The following is an 11,818-nucleotide window of genomic DNA, read 5'->3' as shown; positions in this document are numbered from 1 at the left end:
TCAAATATGTATGTCTATATTAGACTATGCAAAAGTTTGACTAGAACCCACATCAAATAAAGGTGAGTTTTGGCACTAGCCAAATCCACCACCAACCAGCCCAGGTTCACAAACTTTTCCAGACTTTGGCCTGGTCTACACTATGCGTTTATACCGAATTTAGCAGAGTTAAACCAATTTAACGCTGCACCTGTCCACACAACGAAGCCCTTTATATCGATATAAAGGGCTCTTAAAACTGATTTCTGTACTCCTCCCTGATGAGGGAAGTAGCGCTGAAATCAGTATTGCCATGTCAGATTAGGGTTAGTGTGGCTGCAATTCGACGGTATTGGCCTCTGGGCGGTATCCCACAGTGCACCATTGTGACCGCCCTGGAAAGCCATCTGAACTCGGATGCACCGGCCAGGTAGACAGGAAAAGCCCCATGAACTTTTGAATTTCATTTCCTGTTCGCCCAGCGTGGAGATCTCACCAGCACAGGTGACCAGGCAGAGCTCATAAGCACAGGTAACAATGCAGTCTCCTGAGAATTGAAAAAGAGCTCCAGCATGGACCGCACGGGAGGTACTGGATCTGATCGCTGTATGGGGAGAGGTTCCGTGCTAACAGAACTCCGTTCCAAAAGACAAAATGAAAAAACATTTGAAAAAATTTTCAAGGCCATGATGCAGAGCGGCCACACCAGGGACTCAGTACAGTGCCGTGTGAAAGGTAAGGAGCTCAGACAAGCCTACCAGAAAACCAAAGAAGCAAACAGAAGGTCCAGGGCAGGGCCGAAAACATGCCGCTTCTATGCTGAGCTGCATGCAATTCTCGGGGGGTCCGCCACCACTACCCCATCCCTGTCCTTGGATTCCAAGGTGGGGGTGGTAATCTCAGCCATGGCTGAGGATTCTGCGGACGGGGAAGATGAGGAGGAGGAAGAGGAGGACGAGCTTGCAGAGAGCACACAGCACTCCATTAGCCTCAACAGCCAGGAGCTTTTTCTCATCCTGATGGAATTACCCTCCCAGCCCTCCCAAGCCACTATCCCACACAATGAAGCCATGGAAGGGACCTCTGGTGAATGTACCTTTGTAAATATAAAACATGGTTTAAAAGCAAGCATTTTTTAATGATTAATTTGCCCTGAGTACTTGGGATGCATTCGCGGCCAGTACAGTTACTGGAAAAGTCTGTTAACATGTCTGGGGATGGAGCGGAAATCCTCCAGGGACATCTCCATGAAGCTCTCCTGGAGGTACTCCAAAAGCCTTTGCAGAAGTTTTCTGGGCAGGGCAGCCTTATTTCGTCCTCCATGGTAGGACACTTGACCACGCCATGCATGTAGTAAGTAATCTGGTATCATTGCATGACAAAGCCTAGCTGCGTATGGTCCCGGTGTTTGCTGGCATTCAAGCAACATCCGTTCTTTATCTTGCTGTGTTACCCTCAGGAGAGTGATATCATTCATGGTAACCTGGTTGAAATTCCAGAATTTAATTAAGGGGACAGAGATGGCCATTCCTACTGGGCTGTTTGCCTGTGGCTTAAAAGAAATCCTTCTTTGCAGGTAGCCAAGCAGGGGGAAGGGGTGCGGGTGATTGGTGCTGAGCTTTTTTGTGTTTGGCTAGCAGGGATCTTCCCAGCTACCAGCCACAAGGTGGGGAGGTGGGTGGGGGATGTTTAGCAGTGATCTTCCATGATACCAGCCAAATGCACATTCTACCACCATTCTACACTTGCTCAGCCTATAGTTGAACAACTCCTGACTACTGTCCAGGCTGCCTGTGTATGGCTTCATGGGCCATGGCATCAAGGGGTAGGCTGGGTCCCCCAGGATAAATACAGGCATTTCAACATTCCCAACTGTTATTTTCTGGTCTGGGAAGTAATTTCATCGCTGCAGCCGTTTAAACAGAGTAGTGTTCCTGAAGACGCGAGCGTCATGAACCCTTCCTGGCCATCCCACGTGGATGTTGGTGAAACATCCCTTGCGATCCACCAGTGCTTGCAGCACCATTGAAAAGTACCCCTTGCGGTTTACGTACTGGGTGCCCGGGTGCTCCGGTGCCAAGATAGGGATATGGGTTCCATCTATCACCCCACCACAGTTAGGGAATCTCATTGCAGCAAAGCCATCCATTATGACCTGCACATTCCCCAGAGTCACAAACTTTCATAGCAGCAGCTTAGTGATTGCTTTGGCTACCTGCATCACAGCAGCCCCCACAGTAGATTTTCCCACTCCAAATTGATTCCCGACTGACCGGTAGCTGTCTGGCGTTGCAAGCTTCCAGAGGGCTATTGCCACTCGCTTCTCAACTGTGAGGGCTGCTCTCATCTTGGTATTCTGGTATTTCAGGGCAGGGGAAAGCAAGTCACAAAGTTCCATGAAAGTGCCCTTACGCATGCGAAAGTTTCGCAGCCACTGCGAATAGTCCCAAACCTGCGAAACTATGCGGTCCCACCAGTCTGTGCTTGTTTCCCGGGCCCCAAATTGGCGTTCAGTGGCTAGAACCTGCCCCATTTCCAGCAGGATCTCCAAAGCGCAGGGGCCCGCGGTTTGAGAGAATTCTGTGTCCATGTCCTCATCACTCTCGTCGCTGCGCTGCCGTAGCCGCTTCCTCCTCGCCTGGTTTTGCAGGTTCTGGTTCAGCATAGACTGCACGATAATGCGCGAGGTGTTTACAACATCCATGATTGCTGTCTTGAGCTCAGCAGGGTCCATGCTTGCTGTGCTATGGCGTTTGCACAGTTCACCCAGGAAAAAAGGCACGAAACGGTTGTCTGCTGCTTTCACGGAGGGAGGGGTGAGGCTGTACCCAGAACCACCCGCAACAATGTTTTTTGCCCCATCAGGCACTGGGATCTCAACCCAGAATTCTAAGGGGCAGGGGAGACTGCGGGAACTACAGGATAGCTATGAGATAGCTACCCACAGTGCAACACTCTGGAAATCGACACCAGCCTTGGTACATGGATGCACACCGCCGAATTAATGTGCTTAGTGTGGCCGCGTGCACTCGACTCTATACAATCTGTTTTAAAAAACCAGTTTCTGTAGAATCGGTATAATCCCGTAGTGTAGACATACCCTTTGATTGATAGTGTTTGCACAGCCTGAGGCTGTCCCTGTAGGACAAGAGTGAAGCCTTCCAGTGCGCGTATATGCCCCTTGCGCTCAGTCTACCAACACTGGTAGCAGAAATAGGACTCATTCCTTTCTTGCTGCTCTATGATCAGGGGAAGCAGTAAACCTTAGCCGGCTGTCTCCTGAAAATAGAATATAGGCGTTCAGCTATGCAGGTCTCCCTGCAGACTTGTAGAAGAGAACAACCAGAAAGTATTCTTTATTCCAGCTAGCTTGAGTATCGGAGCAGTGAAGCTGTGAAAGCATGGGCTTCAGAACAGGCTAGCCCTCTGAGTGGGTAGCCAAGGTTCTGGGTGGGCTTATACAACCCACACTGACATCCATGCTGCCATGACTTCACTTCTTTCTTATCCAGTCTAATTAAGATATGTTTCCATATGCAATCAAACCCTATGATTATAGTATGGACATACCCTTAGATTGGATGGCTGGATAGCCAGGACACAGTCCCTTAAAGTTAGCACAGAGAACGTTATAATTAGGATATCTGGGGCCTACACGAAGGGGTAGGGGAGTAGAGAGGGTCAACTTTGCATGTTGTCTCAAGGTTGGACCCAAGGGCATCTTTCTGAAAGCTAGGATTCAGATATATTGTCCTTTCTGCACTGAGGCAGTGTGCCCTTTAAAAATAACTGTACTTCACTGTAATTTACTGAGCAGTTTGTGCCTCCTAAACACACAAAACAAAGTGCAGTCAGTTTTGCTGGTGGTTTCTTTCCTGAATTCAGTCAATTGTTAATAATCATGTTGTCATTTTTTTTAAGGAGTTGGCACCGAAACTTTATTCATTTCACTTAGAAATAACTGCCACCAACCTATTATAAAAACTGTCATTATCTCACAGTCACAATCTTGACATGTGTAAAGTAAAGGTTTATTTTACACTTCAAGAGTCAGTGTGTGCAGCTGACTAAATTCCTTTAGAACTGTACAGCCTGTTCCTGTCAAATGTTTAGGAAAATAAAAGTTGATGTAAGGAAAATATTTGCTTTTGCTAGAAGATAAGTTGCCCTTTCTCTCTACAAGGGAAAATGTGGTGCTTTCTCTTCTTAAAAACAAATAAACAAACAAAAATAGCTTTTCCTATTTACTATAGCAGTTTTTATCAGTAGCAGAAAATGAAAGCTGAATCAGTTTCCTGTACATTTCATTACGAGCCACACATCTCTCATTTGCTAGCTATAACAATCCTGAAGGTTGATGGGGTCACCTACCCCCCTGAATAGTTTGCAAAGAAAATTCTAGAAACAGTTTGGTTCACAGTATGTGTGACTTGCACTTTGCAACCAACCCCATGCTGCCTGATTATTCTTGGCTGGCTCCACTCCACAACCCATATTAAACCTAATCCAGGTGCAAGGATCTAATTGGTGGAATTATAGACCTAGTCAACAAGCCCAAGAAAGTGAGAAAAAAAGCACTTGAGGTTTTCCTGCACTTAATCAGGTCCTGTCCTTCCTTTTCAGACTGCATTACTAAAGAGATGTTCAACCTTCCCAGTTGTTGTCTACACCAGACATTTTTCCACCCATTTACAAGCAATGGTATAGGTACCTCCGTAGGCCAGGCTCAGGTATTTTTACCACTGCAGGTGTCTGTGACATGGTGACAAACATGCCTGACCCCAGTCTAATCTAGTTCTTCCCTGTTTGCTAGCACCCATGAAACTATGCCATGCTGGAGAATAGGTACAAAGCATTTCAATGGGGAATAAAGCTGGATGGGAATTTTCTGACAGAAGATTTTCTGAAGGAAAATTAAGCTTCCAGAAAAATCAACATTTTCCATGGAAAAATTTCAATTTTGCCAAAAAATCTTGATTTTTCCATTGTGAAAAGCAAAATGAAACAGTTTGTTTTGAGTATTGTTTTGACATGCATCTGACGAAGTGGCTATTCACCCACGAAAGCTCATGGTCCAGAACATCTGTCAGTTTATAAGGTGCCACAGGATTCTTTGCTGCTTTTACAGTTTGTTTTGAATCAACTTGCCTCAAATTAGAATATTGCATTGTGTTGAACGGACCTGAAATGGTTCATTTTGAGTAATTTCAATATTAAACTGCATTATCCTACTGGGGTGTATTGCTTCCTGGGAGTTAGCATCTGGGCTTGCATTCTTAGGATGAAAATTCTGATTTTCACTCAACCGTTGTTTAAAGATGCTCCCTGTAGCCACTTGCCACAAGTGTTGGCCTCACTCAGAACAGCCTCAATTCAACGAGTGGCCAGTAATTGGTGCTTCATCAGTACTGACCACTAAGCATAGACAAGGATACACAGGAATTTTTGCAATGATTTAGCTAATTTAAGTTTACTTTTATTAGTAATTGGGGTTAACTCTGATTTGCTCTGTTGGTCCAACCTTGGTTCAATCTTGTATACACCTAGGATCAGCACTGGTGCCACTATACTGATTGCTGAACTGGGGCTATTACTAAGTGCAGCTTAGTCACAGCTCAGGTGCAGCATAGGCAGGGACAGTACAACCTCACACCAAACTGTGTCACTCCTGAAAGCATCATTTCTAGAAGGCCTTCATGTTGCCAAAAAGAAATTTAAATGTTGAGGGCTTTCTGTGTGTATTGTAGAAACTAGGACTCAGAATTATTTTCACACACAGTCTTGGCCCTTAGACTTCTCATAGACTCATAGACTCATAGGTCAGAAGGGACCAATCTGATCATCTAGTCTGACCTCCTGCACAAGGCAGGCCACAGAACCCCACCCATCCATTTTTATAACAACCCCTATCCCAGGACCGAGTTATTGAAATCCTCAAAAATGGTTTGAAGACCTCAAGCTGCAGAGAAACCACCAGCAAGTGACCCGTGCCCCACGCTGCAGGGGAAGGCGAAAAACCTCCAGGGCACCTGCCAATCCGCCCTGGAGGAAAATTCCTTCCCGACCCCAAATATGGCGAACAGCTAAACCCTGAGCATGTGGGCAAGAGTCACCAGCTAGCACCCAAGAAGGAATTCTCTGCAGCAACTCAGTACCCATCGCATCCAACATCTCCCCGCAGACCATTGAGCAGACCTGTCTGGTGGTAATTCAAGATCAATTGCCCAAATTAATGATCCTATCATAACATCCCCTCCATATACTTATCAAGCTTTGTCTTAAAGGCAGGAAAGTCTTTTGCCCCTACTACTTCCCTCGGAAGGCTATTCCAGAACTTCACTCCCCTAATGGTCAGAAACCTTCGTCTAATTTCAAGTCTAAACTTCCTAATATCCAGTTTATACCCATTCGTCCTCGTGTCTACATTAGCACTAAACTTAAATAATTCCTCTCCCTCCCTAACGTTAACCCCCTTGATATATTTATATAGAGCGAGCATATCCCCCCTCAGCCTTCTTTTGGCCAGGCTAAACAAGCCAAGCTCTTTGAGTCTCCTTTCATAAGGCAGTTTTTCCATTCCTCGGATCATCCTTGTAGCCCGTCTCTGAACCTGTTCCAGTTTTAATTCATCCTTCTTGAACATGGGACACCAGAACTGCACACAGTATTCCAGATGGGGTCTCACCAACGCCTTATATAACGGTACTAACACCTCCTTATCCTTGCAGGAAATACCCCGCCTGATGCATCCCAAAATCGCATTTGCTTTTTTAACAGCCGTATCACATTGGCGACTCATAGTCATCCTGCTATCAACCAGTACCCCAAGGTCCTTCTCCTCCTCCGTCGCTTCCAACTGATGCGCCCCCAACGTATATCCAAAATTCTTATTATTAATTCCTAAATGCATGACCTTGCACTTTTCACTGTTGTATTTCATCCTATTTCTATTACTCCAGTTTACAAGGCGGTTCAGATCTTCCTGAATAGTATCCCTGTCCTTCTCCGTGTTAGCAATACCCCCCAGCTTCGTGTCATCCGCAAACTTTATTAGCACATTCCCGCTCTTTGTGCCAAGGTCAGTAATAAAAAGGTTAAATAAGATCGGTCCCAAAACCGATCCTTGAGGGACTCCACTGGAGACCTCCTTCCAGCCCGACAGTTCACCTTTCAATACGACCCTCTGGAGTCTCCCCTTTAACCAGTTCCTTATCCACCTTACAACTTTCATATTCACTCCCATCTTTTCCAATTTAACTAACAGCTCCCTGTGCGGAACCGTGTCGAACGCCTTACTAAAATCTAGGTAAATTATATCTACCGCATTTCCTTTATCTAAGTAATCCGTCACCTTCTCAAAGAAGGAGATCAGATTGGTTTGGCACGATCTACCTTTAGTAAATCCGTGTTGCAATTCGTCACAATTACCATTGACCTCTATGTCCTTAACTACTTTCTCCCTTAAAATTTTTTCCAAGACCTTACATACTACAGACGTCAAGCTAACAGGCCTATAATTACCCGGATCACTCTTATTCCCTTTCTTAAAAATAGGAACTACATTAGCAATCCTCCAGTCATACGGCACAACCCCCGAGTTTATCGATTGCTTAAAAATTCTCGCTAACGGGCTCGCAATTTCACGCGCCAGTTCCTTTAATATCCTCGGATGGAGATTGTCCGGGCCCTCCGACTTCGTCCCATCGAGCTGTTCAAGTACGGCCTCTACCTCAGTTGCGGTAATATCCACTTCCATATCCACATTCCCGTTTATCATCCCTCCATCATCGCAAGGTTCCTCACTAGTCTTATTGAAAACTGAGGCAAAGTACTTGTTTAGATGTTGGGCCATGCCTAGGTTATCCTTAACCTCCATTCCATCCTCAGTGTATAGCGGCCCCACTTCTTCTTTCTTTGTTTTCTTCTTATTTATGTGGCTGTAGAACCTTTTACTATTGGTTTTGATTCCCTTTGCAAGTTCCAGTTCAATGTGGCTTTTAGCCTTCCTCACTTTATCCCTACATGTTCTGACCTCAGCAAGGTAGCTTTCCTTACTGATCCTGCCTTCCTTCCACTCCCTGTAAGCTTTCTGCTTTTGTCTAATCCCCTCTCTGAGTTGCTTGCTCATCCAGTTTGGCCTACAACTCCTGCCCATGGTTTTTTTCCCCTTTCTCGGGATGCAGGCTTCCGACAGTCTCCGCAGCTGTGACTTAAAGTAATTCCAGGCCTCCTCCAAATTTAAATCCACTAATTCCTCCATCCAATCCACAAATCTCTTTCCTGCACAGTGAATTCCACTAAATAATTTTGAATTAAAAGAAGACAGTGTTTTTGTAAGATAGGAGGGATATTTTATAAGACAAAGATCATAGGCTAACAGTCATTGACTGTTAACAACTTTCAGCCTCTACCAACCCAGATCAAATGTGAACTAAGAATCTGAAGTTGAAAGGCTCTATCACCTATTGCTAATCCCCAGACCTATCCTATCCACGAACTTTTAGGCCTTTTGGTTGCATTGAATTTTATTGCATTTCTGTCCATTGCAGTTCAGCTCTGGAATATTGATTATTGTTATTGCTACCTTTATGAGGTTTGGGGGTAAACCATTGTTAATGTAAGTGATTGAAAGTTTCTCCTCCTTCTGATATAGTATTATTTTTGTGATATGGGCTTTTGAGCCATCTTTAAGTGGTCTGAGTTTTGCACATGCTTTTATTTACTGAGTTGTGTAATCAAAGTACTTCATGTACTTTTGAATAAATATACTTTTATCAAGTAGGTTATAGATAAATGAGTTTTTTCATTCAGGAAGACTGATTTCATGGAAGTTAAAATATGTTTTAATTTTAAGATTTTAATAATTTCAAAGTTTAAATATGGATACTTGCTTAGAATGTTTTAGTGAGTAAGTTGTGTTTACATTTTATAAAGGTTTTGTTTTGCTTACCTCAGCTATTAAGTTAAACCATCCAGACCTCTGTAAGTTCTGAGAAAGTTGATGGCTGCCTTATAGCACTGAGCTAGATTTAATATAAATTTAAATCAGTGTAATGTAAAATGACCTGCAGAGATTTCCTATTGGCAGAGGGAACATGTAATTTAAGCATCTGAAGGGACACCACAACTTAAATGGCCTGCTTTGAGGCCGTTCGTGTTTTATTTGTGTCCTTCCCAAATGGTGCTGGTTTCAGAATGGTGACACAGACCAGCAGTTCTGTCTCTCATGAGAATGTGCTTTTGTGCTGATGAGTTTTGTGGGTTATCATAAAACTTCACATTCAAACTCTCATATAAATAGTTAAAAATCAAAAACAGCTTGTGGCAGCAGCAGGAAGTACACAGCTGTAGCATGTGCACCTGTCATGTCATTTCATATCTCCAGTGACTATTCGGATCCTGGCACATATCATTTGAACATATATAGTTTAAAATACATGCTCATACTCGGAGAGAGAAAAAGTTGCTCAGTCTAACTATAGCAACTCTGACCAATGGGAATTTAATGACCTCTTTAGAAATACCATCTCAGTGACACAGCTACACTACCTTAGGGTACGTCCACACTACAGCTTAAAATCGATATTAGTAAAATCGATTTTATAAAACAGGGTTTATAAAATTGATTTTATGCGTCCACACTAGGGCACATTACGTCGGTGGTGTGCGTCCATGGTCCCAGGCGTCCATCGATTTCAGGAGCGTTGCACTGTGGGTACCTATCCCATAGTTCCTGCAGTGTTCCCTGACCCTTGGAATTATGGGTTACTACCCCAGTGCCTGATGGGGCAAAAATCACTGTCGTGGGTGGTTCTGGGTACAGCCTCACCCCCTCCCTTCCTGAAAGCAGCAGACAGCCATTTCGCGCGTTTTTTACTGGGTGAAGTGAGCAAACGCCATTTTACAGCAAGCATGGACCCTGGTCTGATCAGTACCTTGATCGTGGACGTTGTAAACAGTTCACGCATTCTCGTGCTGTCTATGCTGAACCATGAACAGCAAATGCAAGAGAGGATGCTGCAGCGAGGGCAGCGCGGTGACGAGAGTGATGAGGACCTGGAGCCTGAGTTCTCCGAAACCGTGGGCCCCCGCGCTTTGGAGCTCCTGATGGTAATGGGGGAGGTTCTAACCATTGCTCGCCGATTTTGGGCCCGGGAAACAAGCACAGACTGGTGGGACCGCATAGTTTTGCAGGTGTGGGACGATTCGCAGTGGCTGCGGAACTTTCGCATGCGTAAGAGCACTTTCTTAGAACTTTGTGACTTGCTTTCCCCTGTCCTGAAACGCCATAATACCAGGATGAGAGCAGCCCTCACAGTGGAGAAGCGAGTGGCAATAGCCCTCTGGAAGCTTGCAACGCCAGACAGCTACCGGTCAGTCAGGAATCAATTTGGAGTGGGCAAATCTACTGTGGGGGCTGCTGTGCTGGAAGTAGCCAAAGCAATCATTAAGCTGCTGCTACGAAAGGTTGTGACTCTGGGAAACGTGCAGGTCATAGTGGATGGCTTTGCTGCAATGGGATTCCCTAACTGTGGGGGGGCCATAGATGGAACCCATATCCCTATCTTGGCACCGGAGCACCCGGGCACCCAGTACGTAAACCGCAAGGGGTACTTTTCAATGGTGCTGCAAGCACTGGTGGATCACAAGGGACGTTTCACCAACATCCACGTGGGATGGCCAGGAAGGGTTCATGACGCTCGTGTCTTCAGAAGCACTACTCTGTTTAAACGGCTGCAGCAAGGGACTTACTTCCCAGACCAGAAAATTACAGTTGGGGATGTTGAAATGCCTGTAGTTATCCTGGGGGACCCAGCCTACCCCTTGATGCCATGGCTCATGAAACCATACACAGGCAGCCTGGACAGTGGTCAGGAATTGTTTAACTACAGGCTGAGCAAGTGCAGAATGGTGGTAGAATGTGCAGTTGGCCGTCTCAAAGGTCGCTGGAGAAGCTTACTTACTCGCTCAGACCTCAGCCAAACCAATGTCCCCTTTGTTATTGCTGCTTGCTGTGTGCTCCACAATCTCTGTGAGAGTAACGGGGAGACCTTTATGGCGGGGTGGGAGGCTGAGGCAAATCACCTGGCCGCTGATTACGCGCAGCCAGACACCAGGGCAATTAGAAGATCACACCAGGAAGTGGTGCGCATCAGAGAAGCCTTGAAAACGAGTTTCATCATGGGCCAGGGTACGGTGTGACTGCTGTGTTTCTTTCCCCTTCATGAACCTCCCCCCGCCTTGTATTGACTCCTGCTGCAAGCAAGCTACCCTCCACCCTTCCATAACAGCTTGCTTATGGAAATAAAGTCATTCCCTGTAACCAACCCACCCTCCCACTGCCTTTGAATAGCATGTCCTTATAAGAAGAGTAAAAGAAATGAAAAGGTACCCCGGGAGTGGTTTGGGAGGAGTATAGGAGGGAAGAAAAAGGCCATTAAGGGCATTTCAATGTAATGACAGCCTTTTGGTTGGACTGTCCACGGGGGTGGAGTGGGCAGGTGCAGAAAGCCTTCCCCCACGCGTTCTTACACGTCTGGGTGTGGAAGATATGGGACATGGTGAGTACTGAGGGAGGTTAAACATGGGCTGGAGTGGCACTCTGTGACCCCGCAGCTCTTCCACCAGACTTCGGAGGATGTCAGTTTGATCGCGCAGCAGCTCCAGCGTTGCAGCCCGCCACCGCTGATCTTCCTGCCGCCACATCTCATCTCGAGCGTCCCTCCTGTCCTCACGTTCACTGGCAGCGTTCCTGTACTTTGCGACCACGTCTTTCCACTCCCCCAGATGAGCTCTTTCACTGCGGGTTACTGCCATTATTTCTGTGAACATCTCCTCC

Source organism: Gopherus flavomarginatus, chromosome 2 (genome assembly GCF_025201925.1).
Source record: "Gopherus flavomarginatus isolate rGopFla2 chromosome 2, rGopFla2.mat.asm, whole genome shotgun sequence".
Lineage (NCBI taxonomy): Eukaryota > Metazoa > Chordata > Testudines > Testudinidae > Gopherus > Gopherus flavomarginatus.
Note: the sequence above shows the minus strand (reverse complement) of the source record.